We start from the raw sequence: 24,942 nt of genomic DNA, 5'->3' as shown, positions 1-24,942 counted from the left end.
CTTGAAAACACATCACTTATTTTATTTTTTGCTTCTTAGTCGAAAGAGGGAACTGCTTTAAACGACCACCTGCTGACAGGGCCTGAGCTTACAAACAGTTTAACTGGAGTGCTCCTCAGGTTCCACAGGCATTACATTGATGTTATGTGTCACGTCAAAAGAATGTTCACAGATTTCATGTCGATGAGAATGACAGACATTATTTGCAATTCTTATGGTGGGAGAACGGAAACACTGACTCGCAACCAACAGAATACCGAATGACGGTTTGGTACTTATACAGTTTAATGAAGGCATTAAAAAATGAAAATATCGAAAAAAAGTTATATTGTACGTATTCATTTTGAACTGAAGATCTCCGAAAAAAAATTTCACTTAATTTGATTGAGTAGTTTTTTTGTTTTTTTTACAGCAGAAAAACACGTTTTTATGACAGCACGTTGAAGGCAGACATCTTGGATTTTTTAAAATTTTTGTTTGGATTTTAGAAACGCCACAGGGAGATAACTCCAGTTAAAGCGCCGACACTCCCTCCCCATCCAATGATTCTCCCAAAAGGGAGCATTGTTATTCGCCTTATTCTCGCACACTATCATGAAAAGGTAAAACACCAAGGCTGTGGGCAGACACTGAACGAGCTCAGAGCCAATGGGTACTGGATAATTGGTGGTAGTAGGGTGGTTGCACAGTACATAAGGCAGTGTGTCCCATGCAAGAGAACGAAGAAACAAAAGATGGCAGAGCTCCCGGCTGATCGCGTCACTCCCTTGCCACTGTTCATTTACTGTGGCATGGACTGTTTTGGCCCATTTTATAGCAAGCGAGGTCGCAAGGAACATAAATGATATGGTCTCCTCCTGACATGTTTGTGTTCCAGAGCAGTTCACGTTGAGATGCTGGATGATATGACAACGGATGCCTTCACCAATGTGCTTAAGTGTTTTATTGCCATCCGAGGAGCAGTGAGACACATTTGGTCAGACCGGGGGTCGAATTTTGTTGGGGCAAGGAACAAATTAGAAAGGGCACTGAAGGAAATCAAAGAAAAAACTGCATACCAAACAGACAGAGAGTGTGAATTCATTATGAATGCACCGAGCTCAAGCCATGCTGGTGGCATATGGGAACAACAAATCAGGACAGTAAGAAACGTTATGAACTCAGTCCTCAGACACAGTGGTGGAAGGATGATGCTTCCTTAAGGACTTTCCTTTACGAGGCCATGGCTATCGTGAACAGTCGTCCTCTCACTGTAAGCGATATCAATAATCTCACCAGTATGGAGCCATTGACACCCAACCATCTGCTCACTATGAAGTCCTCCATTCCCCTGCCCTAACCTGGTGAATTTATCAAGGAAGATTTGTTGTATCAGAAAGCGTTGGCAACGGGTGCAATATTTGGCTGAACAGTTCTGGAGTCGGTGGAGTAACGAATACCTTGCCAATATCACTCTCCGGCATCAGTAGCACACTCCAAGGCGAAATATGCAAGCTGATGATGTGGTGGTCATCAAGGAAGAAGAAGTCTCAGAATGAATGGAAACTAGCTAGAGTTCTTGAAGCATACCATGACGATGATGGCCTTGTGCAAAGAGTTAAACTCCAGATGGGAGAGCAAAGAACAAAGAAACAAGAAGAATGTTCGATTGACCCATCTATTGTTAAACAACTCATACAAAAGTTGGTCACTCTTGTGGAAAACAGCTAGAGAATTCCATGACTGATGATGGCATTGTGGAAATCGTTACTGTTTATCTAAGACATTATTGAGAAATCACAGCTTAGGGGTGAGCCACGACCACAAAAATAAAATGTGAACGGTAATTCGAGGATCACTTATTATTTTATTTTTGCTTCTTCATCAAAATGTAGGTTAGAAATGAGTTGAACAAGCCATGTGTTAAATTGAACGGCCACGTGACTGACCTGCTTTCTGCAGGACCGGTCTGGGAAGAGAGGGGGCACTCCCTGATGGCAGACACAACAACGATCAGATGAATGGGAGAAGACAGCAAAGTTTTAATTGTACACGGCCAGGCAGGCGAACTAGGGTAAATACTCCTTTTATAATTATTATCACTGAACGATGAAAGAATTTACTCGATTTCTCCCTTAGTTTTCCTTGTGTATTGCTCGAGTATCATTACTTTCCTTCTTCAATTGTTGTCTGATTCTCTTGTTTGTTTCTGCTCTCTTTTGTTACAGTTTTTATGATGATTTAATGAGGTTAATTGCACAATAAAATTTCTTATCACATCAGTATCAAAGCCTTAAGCCTTGTCCTTCCTTTTCCCACAGCCGGGTACAATTACAAAGTACCCAGGTAAGTTATTACATAAATCTTGTACTTTCACGATTTATTAATCCGCCATTATCTATTATATTATAAAACTCAAATCGTCTTGCTTGACGTTGAAACCATCCATCCAGTTTACAGCTTCCTGTTTGAAAAATTCTGTACATACAAATGTAAATAAAAACAAGCCACAAAAGCTTTTTTTTTAATCAACAATCTTTTAGCGTTTAAAATCTATGTTTCTATAAAAGTGAGAATGTGTGTGCGTGTGTGTGTATGAAGACACTTCTCAACCTATATACTCAACGAAGTTTTTATCTCTAGACTTGAAATTTGGTATATAAGGTATTCAGACACGTGGAAAACTTTTTAATTGGTTTTCACCCATTAAAAAAGGGCTGCTAATGGGTCAAAATTGAAAAATTGGTACTTGTGAGTCATCGGATTTTTATTTGTTTTTCAACTGTTTCATGACTATGCATGCATGCATTGTTTACATTATGTTAAGAATAAGTAGGTTTGAAAACGCTTTTTAAACATAGTGTAAATCTAGCCTCATGGTCATTGTACTTGACTCGCTGTTTTTAGGTTTTGGTTTCGATCCCAGCTCGAGTATATTTTTATTTTTGCCAGTCGGTTTGCCTCCAACTCCACACTGGATCCTGCTAACCACCCCTCCCTGACTTTCCTTTGTGGACAGACACCACACTAAATGATCTAAAAATCACCCCTTCTCAGGTGCATGCTATCATAAAAAATCTTGACACTTCAAAAGCATGTGGACCTGATCTCATCCCGGTTGTGCTATTAAAAAAGTGCTCCGCTGAAGTAGCTCCAGATCTCCAAACTTTACAACAGATGCCTTAATGAATCTTGCTTTCCAGCCTGCTGGAAAACTGCTTCTGTGGTACCAGTTTTCAAGAATTCTGGCGAAAGAACTGACCCACTATATTACCACCTCATTAGCCTCCTCTCACTTTTCGCCAAAATATTTGAGTCCAATATTAACCCAGCTCTAGTCCATCACCTTACAGATGCTAAACTTCTGACTGACCAACAATATGGATTTAGGCAAGCTCGTTCCACGGCAGACATCCTAACTGTAATCTCTGAGCGTATATACTATTCACTTGACAAAGCAAGGGAGGGTAGAGCGGTAACTCTAGATATATCTAAGGCTTTTGACAGGGTATGGCATGAAGGTCTTCTCAGGAAAATCAGATCATACGGTATCACTGGAAGAATACTTAACATAATTAAATCCTTCTTAGATAAGAGAAAAGTCCAGGTTGTCCTCCATGGTCGTACATCTAAACAATATGATATAAATGTGGGAGTGCCTCAGGGGTCTATCCTTGGACCTCTATTATTCCTGATATTCATAAATGACCTCCCTGACAAAATTGTCTGTGAGATGGGTATATATGCTGATGACACCATGCTCTATAACAGACACGACAGGAAAACAAATGAACACATATCTAAAGAAATGGCAGAAACACCTCCAATTTGTAGTGGAATGGGGACAAAAATGAATGGTCACATTCAATGCTGCCAAGACTAAACTTGTTTCCTTCAATAACTACAAGAAACCTTCTCTACCACCAATAGCAATGGCCAAAGACTCTTTATCTGAAAGTACATCTTTTAAACTCCTCAGGCTAACGTTCACAGTAAACATGAGTTGGAACAATTACATTGAGAGCATTGCCAGGACTGCTGCGAAAAAGGTAGGTTCTCTCTACCGTGCCGAAAGCTACTAATGCCCGAAATTATCCTGCACCTTTATAAGGCCACCATTCGCCCCTGTATGGAGTATTGTTGTCATATTTGGGCCGGTGCATCTGCTACTAGTCTCTCACTCCTAGACAAGGTTCAAAAGAAAGTTGCCAACCTAATAGGTCCTGAATTGTCATCCAAGCTTCAGTGTCTGTCCTATCGACAAAATGTAGCATCCCTCTGCTTGTTCTACAAGTACTTTAGCGGTGAATTCTCCGACGAACTGCAAGCACTTGTATCCTCTCTACGTGAATACCCCCTACAAACCCGACAAGCAGTAGAATCACACCCCTTCACAGTAGAGATCCCTAGATGTAAGAGAGCCTTCTACTCCTGAATTAATTTTAAAAACAAAACCCGACCTCACAAATTGAAAGTTCCATTACGGTATCTTACTTATAAGGTAAAGATAGAATGCTCAAATCATTCTCTAATTCATTCATTCAAATATTGTCCTAAACTGAGAATGGATATTAATAAGTCCTTCTTACTTTTCTATTTTTTTAATGGAGAGTAGATAATACACTGTGGATGGGTTATCAGCAGCTCCAGTAACTTCTGCTTCTCCTTTTTTGTCCAATGAGTGATTTTTTTCTGACAAAGGGTGAAGAAAAAGCTGCTTTCCAGGTTGGTAGTACTTCGTGAACAGTAGCCTGAGATGTCGGAAATTTTTCTGTTCCTATGTCTATCCTTGTGGCTACGTCACTAGTAAGGGTGCTGGAGGTAAACATTTCATCTGGGCTGACGTTACCCGCCTGATAGTCAGGGACTCGAACCTTGAATTAACCACTAAGGAGGCTATCCTATCAGCAGGTGTAAAGTACTGGGGCTGCTGTATTGCCATTTGGTGAATGGATTCTGGACCATGCATTAGCTCCTAGTGGAGCCTCTCGATGCCATACTAGTGGGTAATTGTTACGGCTTTACCTTATCATGTCTTACAAAAAAAAATTTCCTGCCTCTTTCTCTCTTACTTTCCTTCTCTGTCCTACTCTAACCAAGTCTGTTGACCTGTTCCACAAACCCCAAAAACTCAACATGAAATATCTCCAAAAAAGAAACACGAATAAACCTAGAACCCCATCCTCCAATGTACACCCCTACTACCATGTCTCCTTCTCAAACATCAGGAGTCTATGTTCCAACCTTCCAGAGGTTGAAATACAATTACTGGAGACGAAACCGGACTTACTCTTTCTAAGCGAAACTGGCATATGGCCGACCACTTCCCTAGGTGAGTTTATAATAAAACTTAACATCTAAATCTGACCCCCAAGATCGTCATGGACATGGAATATGCGCCTACATTATAGATGGCTTTCCGTGTGGTAGAAATATCTCCAGAGAAGAACCTATTTTACCTTATACGTGCTTCTGGGTTGCACTTGCTTACACCACCGCATTTATATTTGCCCTCTATCGCCCCCACAACAGTGGGGTTACTATCTTTAAGAGCATATCTGAGAAAATTGACCACATCCTGCCTGCTCATCCTTCGGCTAACATTCACATTTGCGGTGACTTCAATGTCCATAATGTAGAATGGCTGACCCACTCAAATAAAACCGATGATGAGGGGAGGTTTTGTCATGATTTTGCCACTGCCTATGACCTCACTCAGATTGTTCACAAACCCACCCGTCTGCCCGATACTACCGGTCAATATGCAAGCCTTCTAGACCTTTTCCTCACAACTTCCCCTGGGCTATGTTCATGTTCCGTTCTATCTCCTCTGGGGATCCTCCGACCACTCTGTTGTAGCAGTTAAGATAAAAATGAAATGTAATAAGTCTTCAGACGTACCTCTCCACCATACTGTATATCTATACTCTATGGCTGACTGGGATAGCTTCCGTACATTCATATTTGATCTACCTCTGCATTCCATGTTTAAAAAGGATGTGTCCTCCATAGTATCAGACCTGACCGAATGGTTAATTGTAGGCATAGACAGATTCATACCATAAAAAAAATTCCAACAAAAACCTAACAGCCAGCCATGGTTCTTCCCAGAATGTGCTGCTGCCATCACGCACAGAAATCACTTTTTCCATAGCTATCAACGTAACAGATGTACTGAGACTAAAGCTGCTTTCAGGACTGCCAACAACCGCTGTAAAAGAGTAATAAAAAATGCAAGTCCGTTAAATCCAAAGTAGCTGAGCAGTGGCTTGGTTCCCACGAGTTTTGGCAAATAGCAAACAGGATCCTGAACAGAAGCGTGCGTTCTATCCCAACCATCATCAATGGACCTGAGGTCATGTTGTCAGCATCAGACAAGGCCAAAGTATTTAGCAAGAACTTTGCAGCTAACTCTACCTTCTGCGACAAAGGCCATCAACTCCCCGTATTTCCTCCTACAACAGACAACACACTATGCAACATACAAATATCTGTGCGTGAGATCGCCAAACTAATCAAGAACCTTGATTCCAGTAAAGCAACTGGCCCAGACGGCATTCCAATTATAGTGCTGAAAAAGCTTCAACCAGAACTTGCCCTCATACTTACAAAACTGTTTAAGATTGTCCTTAAGGAGAAGCGCTTTCCAATATCCTGGAAAACCTCATCAGTATGCCCTGTATTTAAAAACTCAGGTGATAAGTCATCTCCTTCTCAGTACAGACCAATAAGTCTCTTGTCAGTCATGAGTAAGTTGCTGGAATCCATATTAAATAAAGAAGTAGTCAACCACCTCAGCAGAAATAACCTCCTTAGTGACATGCAATATGGTTTCCGTTCTGCTAGATCTACAGCTGATGTGCTAACGGTTATATCACATAGGATTAGTGAATCTCTCGACAAAGGCTTCCTCTCTAGGGCAATTCCTCTTGACATATCAAAGGCCTTCGATAAGGTATAGCATAAGGGCCTACTTCACAAGATTTCCAGCTACGATATAACTGGAAATGCTTTCTCAATGATTAAATCATTTCTTTCTGATAGGCTCATAAGAGTAGTGGTTGATGGCAGCAATCAGAGGCCCACAGTATTAATGCTGGAGTCCCCCAGGAGTCCATCCTGGGCCCAACTCTCTTCCTGATCTACATCAATAATCTCCCAAAACACATACTTAAATCATTTGTTGACATCTACGCTGATGACACTACCATCTATGGCAACACATCAAAGACCGTAAAAGACAAAGCTCTCTCTGATTCTCTCTCCTCTGATCTTGAGCGCGTGGTACAATGGGAGAAGAGGTGGCTGGTTACTTTTAATGCATCTAAAACCAAGCTCCTATCTTTACATCATCAACGCTCTGATCCCCATCTAGCATCAATTGAAATGGATGGCTCTCATGGAATTCTCTTCCATTTGCTTGTTTCCCACCTGACTACAACTTGGATGTCTTCAAGTCCAACATAAACAAATTCCTGATTAATCGCCCTCTTAATTAAGACACTTTATTAAATATCCAATACCAACTATTACTACGATATTATCTGCTTGATTACTGTACACGCAATAACCCTTATCCCCGAGTTGCTTCCGAGCCTTGATAAGAGGTGATCACCATGTAAAAAAAAAAAAGAAATCATATGAATGCTGTCGATCCTTGGTTTTCTTATTAGACTTGGGGGGTGGTGTACCCGGCGTTTAAATATAAAAAAAACGATAAAAAGCAGCGATTTTAAAAATGAAAAAAAAGGGGGGGGGCTTGGTGACAGGTCGGCTCGAACCCGGAGCCTTGAGGCCCATAGGCTGAGCCTGAACACCTGTGCTACAGTGACAGTCAATGTAAGACCAATTAAAAAGTTAATGTCAAACATCACGCTATTCCACAGTTTTTAATGAGGTCAAATCCTTTTACTGCGGGATAGTTGACGGTGACGTTTACATCGGTTCGAATCCAGTTTTGCAGTTTTTATACTGAAAAGTGAAAGCAACATGCGGCGATCCGAATATGTGGAATATTTATCTTTTGAAAGTCGGGCAAATTAAATAGACAGGCGACCCCCGTTGTTAACTCGCACATATTATGATTTAGAAAGTTTTAAGAAGAAGCAATACCCACGAGAAGGCGTTGGAAAAAAGCCTTTCTCGGACATACACGAAAACGCACGCACACGCACACACACACACAAACATTTTCGCTTTTATATATATAGATTACAAGCTATTTCAGCATGAAGAAAATTAAAATTAATGCAACTGACACGGGAGTTGGGTTTTTTACAGTTGGCGTTGACATATTATGGAGAATTTAAAAAAAGCATTTGAGAGCTGGGTTTTTGTTAAATTATGTTGTGTTATGGAAAAATTAAATAAGAATTTGAAATTTAGATTTTTTTTAAATTGCCGTCATGTTATGGAAAATTTTAAATATGCATTTGAGAGTCAGGTCTGTGTGTGAATTGATCTTTAAGGGGGCAATGGTTAGATTTGAGGACAGTATCCAGTTAATAACAGTCATAATAGATTCAGTTGAAAGTAGTTAGCAACTCGGAGGGGCCCCAAGAGAGATGGGAAGGATTGGAGTGGATTAACACTTGGCCTAAGAGTCATTGATGGGCAGAAATTAGAAGCTCAAAGTATTAATGTTGGCGTTCCCCAGGGTTCCACCCTGGACCCACATCCTTTTCTAATCTTCAGCAATGATCTCCCAAATCACATTCTTAGGGCATTTGTAGACATTTATGCTGACAACACCATAATTTATAGGCACAGTTCAAAGACCAGCAATGACCAAGATCTTTCTGATTCTCTCAGTTCTGATTTTGAGCACATGGTGCAATGGGGAAAAAGGTGGTTGGTTAATTTTAATACAGTTAAAACCAAGCTTCTCTCTTTTCATCAGCCCTCAATTGAAATAAATGGCCCTCGTCTTGGGAAGCACCAAGTTTTGACAAGCTTATTATACTGACCTTCACTCCTGATCTGAAGTGGAACACATACATCAAATCAGTTGCCAAGATTGCTGAAAAAGTGGTTGGATCATTCTACCGCACTAGTAAGTATCACAGTGCTGATGCAATCCTCTATCTGTATAAGAGCCAAGTACATCCTAAAATGGAGTATTGTTGTCACATGTGGGCAGGAGCTACTTTGCCTGCCTTATTATAGAATACAAAACTGGCTTTGAAACAGGTAATACACCTTTTTCTTCCCTGCAACCTCTTTCCCACAGAAGAGACGTTGCGAGCCTGTCTTTGCTTTATTGTTATTTTCATAGCAAGTGCTCGTCTGAGCTTCAATCTATGATCCTCTCTTTCCAAATTTAAAAAAAAAACACTAGACTTTTCCCCCACTCTTTATCTGTGCCTAAATCTAAACTTCTTTCTTAGAACTGTCCGCCTGTAAAACACTGCTCCATTGGTTTGCTTCCCAGCTGATTACAATATGGTAGCCTTCAAGTCTAATGTAAATAAGTTCTTGTTGAACCTTTCATTTAAATAATCAAATTCTACTCAACTTACACTATTAACGATTACTATACTACCACCTTACATTCATTAACCCTTATCCTCGAGTTGCCTTCTGGCCTTGATAAGTGATTACTCCCTCGAAAAAAAAAAAAAAAAAAGAAAAGAAAATTGCTGGGGACTGGCGCGACCAGACAGCTATCAACAAACAATAGTTTATTGTCCAAAACGACAACAACAAAATGGGGAAAAACAAAAATTAATCTCACTTTTCTGCCATAAAACAAGAAAAAATGATAGACTTGAAGAAAGGGCAGGAAAACAAAAGAACATCCAATAAAAATCCAATAAAAATTGTCTTTCATAAATCTGTCTTCAAATGTCTTCTACTTTTTTTTAGTCTTTTTCTTCCAATATTTTTTCTTTAAAATAAGTTGCTTTGAATTGAATGCTCTCTTTTTTTATATACAAAACCTTCAAAAGGTTAAATGTTCTTGGGTTTTCTTGCACTAAAACGTCAAATGAAAAACTGTTCTTTTCTTTATACTAGCAGGTCACACAGCGTTGCCCGGTCATAAAATATGCATAAATATTTTAATTCATACAGAAACTGAGACATGCATGTAAGTATTATGTTTTTTTCTAAACAGTTCACTTCTTGCAAGTAAAAAGAAAAATACTCGAGCTGAAATCGAAACCAAAACCTAAAGACATTGAGTCAAGTACAATAACCATTGAACCAGCTTGACACAACATTTTCAAAGTATTTTCAAAAAATCTTATTCCTAAAATAAAGGAGCTATCATATTTCTCAACTGGAAATGCATACCAATTTGCTCATTTTGACTCCTTAGCAGCTTTTCTTCCAGATAAAAACCGATTAAAAGTTTTTCCACATGCCCCTATATGTCAAATTTCAAGTCTGTAGATCAAAAATTTGTTGAGTATATAGGTTGAGAAGTGTCCTCACACACACACACATTCTGAGGTTCTTTAAAGTACAGGAAAACAACACTAGCGAATAAATACTGGGAACTCAAAGAAAGCGGACATTCGCCGGTAGTCGAATGGAAAATAATAAGACAAGCTACCACATGCAGACATTTAGACGACCCATGTAAATTATGCCTCCATGAAAAATTTTCTATTCTGTACTTTAAAGAACCTCAAAATCTATTAAACTGTAGGCGGGAAATAGCAAACAACTGTGTTCACAAAATAAAACTTACCCTAGGATAGCGATACAAAATAGCTTTAAAACTAACAATAACAATAGAAAAAAACAAATAAATAAATTAAATAAACATGAATATACATAAACGATCACACACATAGGTATATTTATATGTATAAAAAAAAAAAAAAAAAGGAGAACGTCTACCTAAAACCACTAACCTAGTTCTAAAACAGATCCTTTGTTTGATAAAATGCATGCCCATTGGCTGATAAGAAGGGGCGCGGTGGATACTATAAAGCTGATTGGCCAACTAGAAATCCTCAACATATATAAAAGAAAGAGGCAACCACAGAATTCGCGCATAAGCCTGACGAATCCTATAGTTGGACGAAACGCAGAATATTCAGTGTAGCTTAATCGCCATATATATTTTATAAATTACTAACTAGCTCTACCTACGTATTGAGCACTTTTGAAGTAAATACTTTAAGTTTACGCATAAATCTATACTTTCGTATATTAAATTTATGTGAATAAATAAAGTAGTTATATATCTATATATAGAAATTTGCTCAATATATATTACCATAACATAACTTGACATATATTCGGTGGTTTTTTAATAGCATTTTCTCTAGTTTATTATTTATAACACCTTTTCCCGAACTTACCGTGTTAAAGAGAGAGTCAGCCGCCATTTTGAATTTTCCAATACATCGGTAAACACTGTATGCTTTTTGAGCTCAATAAACATGTTAAATTGAATGAAAACACGAAAATTATATCCAGTTTGGTAGAAAAGTAATCTATCTTACCTTTGATAACATTTATTTGTTATATATTTGTTTTTTGACAACTTTTTCGAATCTATGTGTACAGTAATACAAACCCCAAAAGCCTACTGCAAATTTACTGAATATGTTTTTTTTTATTTCCAGAAAAGTTGCATTTTGTATTGTTTATTTACTTTTATTTATTTATTTTTTGCAATTTTTTTTATCAACAAAAGTTTTTTGTTTTTTTTTCCAAAAAAGAGAAATGTTTTTTGTTAACCGTAAATTGTTAGGTGAAAGTACAGTTGTTTTTCACGAAAACTTACATTTTTTTTTTTAAAGAAAATTGGCAGTAAACTTTTTTTTTTGTTGGCAAATGTGTATTTCAGCAGCGTAAATTATTTGGCAGACAAATTTATAAAAATTATTTATTTTTATATAAAACACATTATTAGGCTCTAAGGCTGAAATAAAACCCTAAAAAAAATTTAATTTTTATTATTTTTTCAACATTTTTTATTAGACTAAATGTACGACAATCCTTATAGAAAATGTGTGGAATGGGTGCGTGTGTGCATAAGTGTGATTTTTGAGTGCCCGCGTGGCATGTGTAATTATGGTTCCGACAGCTTTGAAAGCGACGATGAGATGAGAACCAGAGGCATGTTCTCGTGTCATGTCGGAGCGAGAAGAGAAGAAGAAAGAAGGGAAAAGGGAGAAGATAGAATGTTTGATGTGTTTAAATACTTTTTGGACCGGCTCCAAAACAAGATTGCTACTGCTGATATTTTGTTTTTTGGAAAAGCGTTAAAAAGGCAATCTTCTAAATTTTCTCATTGGTCGCTTGTGTCACGTGATACTGTCTTCAACTACGTCTGCCACAAATATGTTAATTTTACTTTTGTTGTTGTGAGAAAAGCATGTAGGCGTATTTGAAATTATGTCGTTGCTTGAAGAACTTATTTTGTGCAAAATGTGCGGGGAAATTGAAATAATTAAACGTTCGTTTATTTGTGCATGAGCGTGTGTGCGTGTGAGTGAGTGAAAGCACAGGTCTAATAATGTGTCTTATATCAAAATAATTTTTATAAATTTTTGTCTGTCAAATAATTTACGCTACTGAAATACACATTTGCTTGTTTTTATAAGAAAATGAATGGTTTTTATAAAAACCATAAATTGTTAGGTGAAAGTACAGAAGTTTTTTCAAGAAAATTTGCAAATTATTTCTAGTGAACAAATGTTAAAAAAAATAAACAGCGCCAGTAAATAATAGTATATCATATGAAACCATTTGAAGGGACAAAGAGACTTTATTCTGGAGCGTACAGAACGAAACTCCACCGCGCTATTTTTATAAATAGTATTTACAAGTTAAATTCAAGTTTTACGATATATTGTTTGGTACTTGTGCAGTAGGTACCTCCAACGCACTCCACAGATTTAACCCTCCCCTATCTAACACAATATAACTAATTTAATTTAATATTATCATCCTAACTTTTTTACTATTTAAAAGAAGGAACTTCAAATAAACTGCTAATATATTTTAACAAAAATAAGAAAAATGCGAGACTAAAATCGTGTTTACATTATCAACGCTTTAAAACAACGTTCCTGCCATAAACACAGCAGCAAGATGTTGGTTCACGTTGCACTTGAACTTATGCATGTCAGTACAGTTGGGGAAGCAGTGACCTGGAATGGAATTCCAAAGTCTAGCAGTTCTGGGGAAGAAGCTACTGGAGTAGAAAGATCTTTTACATCTAGGGATCTCTACAGTGTGGGGGTGGGATTTTGCAGCTTGTCGGGTCTGTCGAGGGTGTTCACGTCGTGGGGGCACAAGTGCTTGCAGTTCATCAGAGCATTAACCATTAAAATACTTGTAGAACAGGCAGGGGGATGCAACGTTTCGTCGATGGGACAGAGGCTGAAGCTTAGATGCCAGTTTAGGGCCTATCAGATTTGCGACTCTCTTTTGAACCTTGTCAAGGAGAGAGAGACTAGTAGCCGATGCACCAGCCCAAATATGACAGCAATACTCCATACATGGGCAAATGGTTGCCTTATAGAGGTACAGGATACTTTCGGGTGTTAGTAGTTTTCTAGCACGGTAGAGAGAGCCCACCTTCCTCGCAGCGGCCCTGGCAACGCCCTCGATGTAATTGTTCCAACTCATGTTTCCTGTGAACGTTAGGCCAAGGAGCTTGAAAGACGTACTCTCAGATAAAGAGTCGTTGGCCATTGCTATAGGTGGTAGAGAAGGTTTCTTGTAATTATTGAATGAAACCAGTTTAGTCTTGGCGGCATTGAATGTGACCATCCATTTTTGTCCCCATTCCACTACTGATTGGAGGTCATCCTCCAGTGTTTCTGCCATTACTTTAGATATATGTTCATTTGTTTTCCTGTCGTGCCTGCTATAGAGTGTGGTGTCATCAGCATATATACCCATCTCAGAGGCAATTTTGTCGAGGAGGTCAGTTATGAATATCAGGAACAGTAGAGGTCCAAGGATAAATCCCGGGGGGGCACTCCCGCATTTATATCATATTGTTTAGATGTACGACCGTCGAGGACAACCTGGATTTTTCTCTTATCTAAGGATTTAATTATGTTAAGTATCCTACCAGTGATACCGTATGATCTAATCTTCCTGAGGAGACCCTCATGCCATACCCTGTCAAAAGCCTTAGATATATCTAGAGCTACCGCCCTGCCCTCTCCCACTTTGTCTAGTGAATGGTATATGCGTTCAGAGATTACAGTGAGGATGTCTGCTGTGGAACGGGCTTGTCTTAATCCATATTGTTGGTCGGTCAGAAGTTTAGCATCTGTAAGGTGCTGGACTAGAGCATGGTTAATTAAGGTCTCAAATATTTTGGCAAAAAGTGGGAGGAGGCTAATAGGGCGACAATTTAATGGGTCAGTTCTTTTGCCAGAATTCTTGAATACTGGTACCACAGATGAGGATTGGTTATATGTATTATTATTTATCGGACTACTGTTCTCATCTTGAGTGTGATTTTCACAACGTTTCGGTCGATATAACCTCCGACCTTCGAACTCGGGAATTTGGACGGAATTTCGAGCGGAACCCCCGTGAAGTAAATAAAGTGTTCTGCTCAAAATTCCGTCCAAATTCCCAAAGTTCGACAAGATACACCTGAAGAAGGTCGGAGATTATATCGACCAAAACGTTGTGAAAATCACACTCAAGATGAGAATAGTAGTCCGATGAATAATAATACATCTAATTTCTTGTTTAAAATTTCTTCTTTGGAATTCATTATGTGGTATGACAAATAAACAGATTACATCGTTTTGATTTACTTGATTTATATTCTCTAGTTTTATCAACAATTGACCATTTTAATTCAAATTCTATTTTATTCTTACATAGTTCTCTGACCGAATCACCTAATGCAGTTGTTTCCTCTTATTTTAAATAATTATTTTTGTTCTATCCTCAACTCAGTTTGGTTCCTTCTTTGGTCCAATGTTAAATGAGGCAACAGTTTCCGTATCTGTCCTTAAACATCCAGTTCCCCCAGGTATATTTTTTAACTTCACATTTGTATACAATTTCAGAAATTAAGCAATTGCCCTCCAATGGACATTCGTTAGGTATTCTATAGTTACATTTTTTCTCAATATTTAATTTATCTGATTCAATCCTATTATTATAGTTTTACTTAGATTGGCCGCAGTTGAGACTAAAAGTTTAACTGTGTTCTTAATCATTATTTTACTTAATCTAATTTGGTGGTGGGGAGTTCTTATCAATTATTTCGTAAATGTCACTGAAAGGTTGATTAAACCAAAATTGTTTTTTTGCATCTATTTCTCTTATTCTAAATAGCATTATTCCTATTATATACTTCACTATTTTTTATTTTATTCTTATTATTTTTATACCTATTCTTTATATTTCTTCTTCCTTTCATGGCCATATTATATGATATTGTGTAGTTTGTCCTGCTATCTTTATTATCCCTCTCTTTTAGGTTTTTGATCTTTCTTTGATATCCTGATCTAGTTAAAGCTCCATTATAGTAATCTTTATGAGTTTTAAAAATGATAAAAAGTGGATATTTACTTAACCTTCTCCCACATCAGCAAAAAGTGGACAATAAATGGTTGGTTTATATTTTGCTGGCATTACAAAAAAAAAAGAGACTATGTAACTTAAGCTTTAGTAAAGTTTTTTTTTTTTTTTTAACTCAGGTGCTCAGGTCTGCAGCTAACTCAAAAACAATAAAGAAAGTGAAAATGATAAAAAGACAATGTATAGAGTTAGTAGCAAAGTTTATTGATTGGCTGCTGTGTTCTGTACAAACAACAATGTCTAGAGAAAGCACCTCTCCTTCCCCTCCTCTCTCTTTCCTTGCTTTCATGGAGGTAATTTTGCATTTTATGAACTAAGTAACTAATAAGAAGTCATTAGAATTGGATTTGACTCACTGTCATTAAGCTTACTACCAATTATGATGATCTCGTCAAACTCATGAAAAAGCTTGAATCTTCATAATTGAATCAAAGTGTGATTTTTCCTTGGCTTAGTCTCCACTAAAAAATTGACCTACTTGTTTTTAGTTCTGAACAAACTGCAAAACAGTGGTTGGTCTATTATTGAAAAAGAAAGGGTTAGGGAGGGTCTTACTAATCAAATTTTGTTAGTTTTAGTTTTCTCTACTCCCTATTTTCTTCCAATTAAATATTTTTTTATGTGTGTATGTTATATATATATATATATATATATGGCTCATCCCATGTCAATAAAAAAAATTTGCTATACTTATAGATACTCATGAAAGGAAATGAATGGCACTTGTTACACATCTAAAGGTCAAGGGGTTCCTGAGATATGACCGTGACCTTTTTACAAAAATGTAAATTTTTCTGGAGAAGTGACCAATTTTAAAAGACAATATCAATGTTGTTTATGAGCCTACAAAGTTCATTCAGGTATCATTCTAAAGTACTTGAAAAAATATCCCCAGATAAAATTGCAAATCTATTCAAGGTCAAATAATTGACCTTGACTTATTACCTAAATTAAATTTTTTCAAAAGATTTGTCTATCTTATGACTATATATATCCCAAATTTCTTGATATGCATTCGACTAGAACTGTGTTTACAAGCGTTTTGTAGAAGTGGGCAAAATTCAAAATGGCAGCACATAGTACCCGCTACTTCATATAAAAACATTTTGATATTTCACAATATCGTCAAGTTTGATATCTTTGTAAAGCTATTTTATGCTGATTAATATTTACATAAACACCATAGTAAAAAAAAAAAAAAAAAAAAAAAATCTGTTGATGAAACTAGATTTTCTTCATTTGTTTTTATGGAAAAAAGTGATAGAATTAGTGTTGGGACAGTTAATCAGAATCCGGAAAATCAGAACTTTTTGATGAATCAGAAAATTTTTAGTCTAATTTCCGATTCCAAAAACGATTTCAGAAAAATGTTAAACTTTTCCATTGCTGATACTAAAAGATAAAATGTGGATTTATGTGTAAAAAAAAAATTAAAAAAAAAAACTAAACTTTTTAATTTCTGCCCAGTCTTTCAGCATTGGTAAATCTGACAAAAAAGTGCTAAAAAACACTTTTGTTTTTCAATAGATTAGTGGACTGAGTGAAACTTTTCTCCCCTCTAAGTGAGACATGCTTTGGTGACAATGTTTCTTCGATTTTTGAAGCCACTGTCTGTTTACCGGTGGAGGCTGCTGCTTGTTTACTGGTTGTAAAAACAAGTTCTAAATATATAGCAAGGGGATAGGTAAAGAGAAAAAACAATGAAAGATTATAAAAAATTAATATTATTGAAACCGTTTTGCCAGTTGAGTTTGTCTTGGAATACTACAAGATTGAAATTTTCCCAGTCACCATAAAAATCTAAGTTATATTTTCATGTAAATGTAGAATTTAAGTAGATATTTTTTACTATATAAAACTACTATATATATATTTTTTTAAATAATTCTTCAGCCAAATTTTCTCTCCTAAACAAAACTGGTATTCTACCTTTTTTATTAATACTTTCAGAAATTCAAATAAGAGATATTTAAAATATTTTCTTGCAATCTTATAGTACATACAATTCCAGGCGTGACATGTCTGTTTCAGAGAATGTTTACTGTCTTGTCAATATTATGAAATTATTTTCAGATTTTATTTTATATTTTTCTTTTTAGACATATCCTTGGACTAAGATTTAATAATTATCCTTTCTTAGAACACTTGAAATATATATCTAGCTAAATGGATTCAGTCAGTAAGAATAGACGTGAAAATGTATGCTGCAATCCCTTTAAAATCCATAAGAAAAAAGTTAAAAAAAGTTTAAGGAAAATATCACAGGAATATGCTGATAAGAATAGACAATTTAAATTGATCCCTGGTAAATCAAATTACATCAGCTGAGTCTTTTGATGCTGTTGTTTCAACAGCTGAATCCGAATCTTCAGACATTTTTGTGGATAGTGAAACTGAGTTACAGCTACTGAATGAGTCACTTTCAATTATTGGTGAATCGCCAGTAAAGTGATGAAAACTCGATCATTTATGAGAAGAAAAATCGAAAAAATTACAGGAGCAATATCTGATAGAATCGGTATAATTTCATCAAACATTTCTCATGAGGAATCAACTAGTGCAGAACAACAAACTTTGAAAGAGAAATTATTACTCAGTTGAAAGAGAAGTTTGTTGCAATTGAAAAGAGATCACAAAAAATTCAAATTCTGACTGTATTTCCAAAAAGCTGAAGTCTAATAAATTGATACTGCTGCTGATTAAAGCAACTTTGACGCAGGCAATCGACTGAGTCCGTCAGCGTAAAATATCGTAAAACAATCTTGTAATAACCAATAAAAATTTACTCAGAAGTTTTGAGAGGTTATTTTTTGGCAAATATCTTTTTAAGTCCATACCTAAAAAGATATTTACTAAAGAAAACTCCTGATTTTTATTAAATATTCCCTCTTATACGAGCAATCTACTGAGCCTGTCAGTGCAAAAAAATATGTTATTAAATAAACAATAAAATAACTTAGTTACAGTCGCAATTATTTTTGGCAAATGTTTAAAGAGTGAGGCTTTTTTTTTCTACCCAGTGGGTCACTTTTTTAAAAAAATCTTTGTAAAATAAATAACGAAATAAGTTCATTTCTTTATTATTGAAATAAAAACAAAACGAATTTAGTCAGTCACAACTTTAAGCTGAGAGTTTATTTTAAAAAATTTTTTGTTTTTCAAATTAAATTTTACAATTGATCTTTTTTTTTTTAATTTGAATTTTGTAACACAATAGAAACGTAGTATGAGAAAATCTCTTTAAAAAGTAGAATAAACTCCTGGAGACTGAAGCAATAATTCCAATCCCATGTGCCTCTTTTGAGGGAACTAGTTTTCCCCAGATTTAAAACATTAGTGTCTAACTGCTCTCGTGGGGAGACAAGTAAATAACTTATTTTTAAAAATTATTTTCATTTTTCTTTTTTTTTTCTTTAAATAATATTGCATAAATTTCCGTTTTATGATAACGTGACTGATTCATTTCTAAAAAAAAAAAAAAAAAAAAAAAAAAAAAAAAAAAAAAGGAAATCATTTTATGAAGTTTTCTTAAAACATTTTTGTTTTTTTAAATTTATATTATTGACTATTGCTAGTTTTTTGCTTGTTTACTTTTTGGTTTAAGAAAGAATATTTAAAAAATAAAATAAAACTAAGACACGACTAATCTAAAAATAAACTTGTTTATTTTTTTACAAAGATTTTTAATGGGAAAAAAAAATGGAATAAAAGTAGCACACAGAATTGGAAAAAATATTTAAAAAAATTTGTGAATACTTTTTATATGAATCTAAAAATATATTTGCCAAAAATAACCTTTCAACTGAAATTTGTGAGTAAAATCGGTTTATTGTTTTGTGCTGACATCAAGTTCGTGTAAAAAGTTGCTTTAATAGCAAAACAGTAGCAGGAAGGAGCAAATAATCGTACATAATTAGTTGTACAATTTTAGTAAACCCCCTTATGTATGATTGAAACTTGGCACGACTAAATGTCCGATCCTGCTGCTGTTGATTCAAGCAACTTTACACGTTTCCATATGACAAACAGCAGGAGTAGTCAGTCATACAATGATTGGGAATAATTTGGTCCTACACATTTAGTAAAACTGCATGAAAAATTAGATTCCGACAATTGTATCAATTAATAAAGTAAAACAGTTTTACAAAAGTGAAGAAGTCAGAGTGATGCCCGGAAAAAATGATTACAAGATTGTTTTAAAGGATGAGAAACTGGTTTAGGAACAAAAATATATGGTTCTCTGTAACCTGAAAGAGGCATTTGAATTATTCAAATCAAAGAACCAAGAGAAAATAAGCCGAACTTAAACAAAAAGAATGTGTGCGAGCAGGTGATGCTGGGACCACACTGTTTGCATTTGCACAATTCATCAGAATATGAAGTTGATGATTGCAGGATCTCATCTTGCTAAACTGACTGAAGGAGAAAGTTATCATTTGGCAGATTACCACCAAAGCATACTTGCTGTTACATACAATGAAGCATCGACAAATTGCTACTTGGGTGACTGTTCAACTTGCAATAAACTGATAGATGATTTTGTTTTGTAGATGAAGAAATTTTTCACAAAAATTCAGTTGATGATTTTGTGTACAAACTGTAGTTATCAACTGATAGAACCATTCTACAAACTATCACAATCCACAAAGGAATTCATTGAAACTTTCCATGCAGGTCTTCAAGCATTGAAAAGCATAATTACATTGCCAAAGCACAATCAGAATTTTGTTCTGATAGAAAAGTTTTTTTAAGGTTGGTGAAGTCTTAGCAATAGCAGATTTTTCTGAGAATTATTCATTATTTTGCAAGACGCAGCTCAAGCATTCCACTGGAATAATGCTCAAGCTATATTGCATCCATCGATCCGCTACTACAGAAATAGAATTGACCTTGAGCATATTAATTTTGTAACAATATCGGATTGTCTCAATCAATACACCTACATAACCATACTTTTTATTTTCTTTTACATAAGCATTATCATGAGCATGTTTCAGTCAGCCAGTTACCAATAACTAGAGACTTCTGTAGATGATATTGCTTATACAAAAGTTTAGTCCGTAAGCTTTTGTATAAGCAATATTGTTCGTTTCTTCTTTCATCGGATTACTTCAGTTATCAATACTTACAGACATTCTGATACAAAACCTATCCAACAACACTGCCAGGCACATAAAGTACCTTCGTATGAAATTTCATATAAATCAGTCCAGCAGTTTTAGAGTCCATAAGGAATGAATTCACAAAATTCCTTTTATATAATAGAGATAAAAATAAAAATAAATAAAAAAAATTACCAGTTTTCATAGTTATGTTCACTTCACTCTACATTCTGCCCTTGCCACTTTCTTCTGTAGATGTCCAAAGTTTAAGATCCAGCCACTTAATGCAATCAAATTGCATAGCTTATTTGGTGAACTTATTTCAGGATTTTAGTTTGAGGCTAGAGATTTAATCACACCAAAGTCGCTCACGTGTAATATTGCCACCAGGGTTGCGGAGTTGGATGGTAAAAGTCCAACTGACTGCTAGAATTCCTAGGATGCCGACTCCGACTCCTGTGATATCTTTGACTGACTCCTATGTGGAAATCTATTATGCAGATTCATATACCCGCCTCTTGCAGCTATTCAGCAAGCATTTTATAATTACCTTTCATTTCATGTATATAATTTTTTACGTTTATCATTCACTTGTATGATAAATATACTCACATATACTCAACCAGCTTTATAGAATAAGATAAAGTGATAAAAAATTTACAATTAAATTTTATGCTATCAGTTCAAAAGAGAATACAATATTAAGGGATAGGAAAACCTTTTTAGGCTATGGCATTTTGAAGCCAAACGCTGTTCATCAGAAGACAATATACAAAGACAATTTTTTAAAAGATAATATTGCCTTTATGGAAAGAGGATCAAAGGAAAAACATGAAACTGTACTGAGACAGAAGCTGCTTCCAGGACTGCCAGCGATCACTGTAAAATAGTAATAAAAATCTGAGAGAGTTGTATGCTCAGTCCATTAAGTCTAAAGTAGCAGCAGTTTGGTTCCCATCAGTTTTGGCAAATAGCAAACAGGATCCTGAACAGAAGCGTGTGCTCTATCCTAACCATCATCAATGAACCTGAGATAATCTCGCCAGCATCAGACAAAACCAAACTCTTTGCCAAGAACTAATTCTATCCAATGCAACCAAGCCACCCCCCCGTATTTCCTCCTGTATCAGAAAACATGCTATGCAACATACAAATATCTGTGTGTGATGTTGCCAAGTTAATCAAAAACCTTGATTCCAGGAAAGCAATTGACCCTGGCAGCATTCCAATTATAGTGCTGAAAAAAAAAAATTCAAACAGAACTAATTCCCATATTTACAAAGCTGTTTAAGCATTGTCTTAAAGAATTGCTTCCCAACATCCTGGAAAACCTCACCAGTATGCCCTGTATTTAAAAATTCAAGTGATTGGTCATCTCTCTCTCAGTACAGACCAATAAGTCTCCTGTGCATCATGAGTAAGTTGTTGGAATCCGTTAAATAGAGTAGTAATCAACCACCTCAGCATAGATAACCTCCTTAATGACATTTTGCTAGATCAAACAGTTATATCTCATAGAATTAGCGAATCTCTCAATGGAAGCTTCCTTTCTAGGGCAATTGCTCTTGACATATCAAAAGCCTTTGATAGGGTATGGCATAAAGGCCTACTTCACAAGATCTCCAGCTATGATATAGCTGGAAATGTTTTCTCAATTATTAAATCATTTCTCTCTGATAGGTTCATAAAAGTAATGGTTAATGGGAAGAAATCAGAAGCCCACAGTATTAATGCCAGAGTGCCTCAGGAGTTCATCCTGGGCCAAACTCTCTTCCTGATCTACATTAATGATCTTCCAAATCACATCCTAAGATTATTCATAGACATTTATTCTGATGATATTACCATCTATGGCAACACATCAAAGGCCATAAATGACAAAGTTCTTTCTGATTCTCTCTTGAGCACGTGATACAATGGGGAAAGAGGTGGCTGGTTAATTTTAATGCATCTAAAACCAAGCTTCTATCTTTGCATCATCAACGCTCTGATCATCATCTGGCATCAATTGAAATGAATGGCTCTCATCTTGGAGAGACTCCAGGTTTCGACAAGCTTCTGGGCTTTACCTTTACTCCTGATCTGAAACGGAACACGTACATCGAATCCGTTGCCAAGGTTGCTGGAAAAAATGGTGGGACCCTTCTACCACTTCAGTAGATATCTCACTGCTGATGCAATCCTCTATCTATATAAGAGCCAGGTATGTCCAAGGATGGACTACTGTTGCCACATCTGGACAGGAGTTGCTACCTTAACAAAGTTCAAAATAAACTTCGTAGCCTAGTGGGGGATGCCCTTTACTGTTCTCTGCAACCTCTTTCCCATAGAAGAGACGTTGTGAGCATGTCTATGCTTTATCGTTATTTTCATGGCAGGTGCTTGTCTGAGTTCCAATCTATGGTCCCCCCTTGCCAAACTTTCACAAGAAACACTTGTCTAACTGGAACCACTATCTATAATTTCCCCCACTCTTTATCTGTGCCTCAACCTACACATAGATTCTATGAACAAAGCTTTCTTAGAACTGCATGCCTATGGAACTCTCCTCCGTTTGCCTGCTTTCCAGCCGACTACAATTGGTACACTCATTAACCCTTATCCTCAAGTGGCCTCCAGGCCTTGATAAGTGGTGACTACTATGCAAAAAAAAAAAAAAAAAAAAAATAAAATAAAAAAAATAAAAAGCTATAGTAGCATGGGTTGCTTCTTATTGATTTATGCTTTTTTTTTTTTTTTTTCTTCGGATAAGATTGTAATTATGGATTGATCCCGGACTAATCCAATTGCCAAATTCCATTTGATTCAAGAACTGGATAACTTTCAGATTACAATCCGATTGTTATTCAATGTAATCCACACTGATCTTACTCAAAGAGAGAACTTTCATTGCTCCTGTGTGACATCACAACCAAAATGAAAACAGCTGTACAGACAGGATTTGCAGTGATCTGATGAATTGAAGGGGAAGCATTGCAGTAAAAATATGATATATCTCCAAAAATAAAAGCGAAACCATACAAAAACTGCTAAATTGTGCAACTGGTAAAACCGAACAGCAAAACCATGTAAAAAACATAAATAAATTTATTGGACTTAAGTCGGAGTTGGATAAAAATTCCAACTCCTTGAAATCCGACTAACTCCAGCTAAAAGCAAGCATTGTTTTCTATTTGTACTTCATTCAATGCATAATACACATTTGTTTATGTTGTATTAACTAATACAAGCTGCATGTCAGAAAATATAATTGCGAAGCGAAACAGTTGGTTGACAATAACATTCAGTTTGGTAGGGACAAACTGAAAGGTTAGAAAATAAGTAATGCAGGAAGGGAGACTAAAGAAATAATTTGTAGAAATAAGTCCGAAACCAGAATTACTGTTGTCTGAGAGCAACAAAATTAGAGTATGAAATTAGACAAAGACAAAAAATGCAAACAAAATATCTGCGTGATTATAACAGACCTATTTTGAATTGCCTGCCAGATGTTTTTTTTTTGGGGGGGGGGGGATACAAAATGAAGCCTCAGATGTATAAAAGGGAGATAATCGACTTAAATTCATTTTGCATAAAAATTTTTTTGCCCAGAATTCTTACATTAAAACGAAAATAAAATGTTGTGATACATGTACCCATGACAGAAAGAAAATGGTGTACCCCAAAATCTTAGAAATTGATTTAGTAGTTTTATTCTTATAAAGAAAATAACTTTTAAACAAATTTGAGTTTTTGCAATGCCTAGCTCCACCCATGTTAAGAATGGCATTTGAATTATGATTATAGAGTTATATCTTGTTCTTTCATTTTCAAGATGACGAGAAATTCTTAGTTTTACCATAAAATTTGATTTTATTAAAAAATGAAACTACTTGATCAATTTACATGATTTTTGGTATACAATATTTTCTTTCTGTTACAGGTATTTACAGTACGGTACAATCACGTTGACACACCGGTTCTCGCCAGATCACTGAAGTTAAACAACGTTAAGCCTGGCCAGCACCAGATGGGTGACCATTTGGGAAGGGTAGGTGCTGTACCTTCTGGGAAGGTTGGGCGTGGGGCCAGCACCGTCACCCTGTAAAAAGAACTCCTCGTTACAAAAAAGTTGTGGATGGCTGATGCCCCCCCCCCCCCGCCCCAGGGGCTCAAGGGCTATGTTTGACAGGTATATACAGATATTTTTGTTTTAATATAATTTGGCCAAGTATTCAGAACGTTTTAAATTTGCATTTCATAATGGAGTTTTTTTTTGCAAAATTGCAATTGTTTTACTGCATAATACAGCATCAGCTGTGTCAAAGAAAGATAATATTTTTCTACTGCAATTGAATTG

The 24,942-nt window shown here is 36.0% G+C and overlaps 1 long non-coding RNA gene across 2 annotated transcripts; it reads left to right on the top strand.

Moving 5' to 3' along the window:
- Nucleotides 1-1,954: 1,954 nt before the first annotated feature.
- Nucleotides 1,955-24,664, top strand: LOC145295878 (uncharacterized). Of its 2 annotated transcripts, none has more exons than XR_013869899.1 (3): nt 1,955-2,053; nt 9,994-10,066; nt 24,526-24,664. It is a non-coding gene; the product is annotated as an uncharacterized LOC145295878 (long non-coding RNA). The 2 variants fall into 2 exon arrangements; XR_013869900.1 differs by lacking the exon at nt 1,955-2,053 and adding an exon at nt 2,205-2,325.
- The last annotated feature ends 278 nt before the right edge of the window (nt 24,665-24,942 follow it).

The sequence above is a fragment of the Euprymna scolopes genome, chromosome 16 (assembly GCF_053919585.1).
Source record: "Euprymna scolopes isolate OS-2025 chromosome 16, ASM5391958v1, whole genome shotgun sequence".
NCBI classification, from domain to species: Eukaryota; Metazoa; Mollusca; class Cephalopoda; order Sepiida; family Sepiolidae; genus Euprymna; species Euprymna scolopes.
Note: the sequence above shows the minus strand (reverse complement) of the source record. Positions and strands in the feature narration are given on the sequence as shown.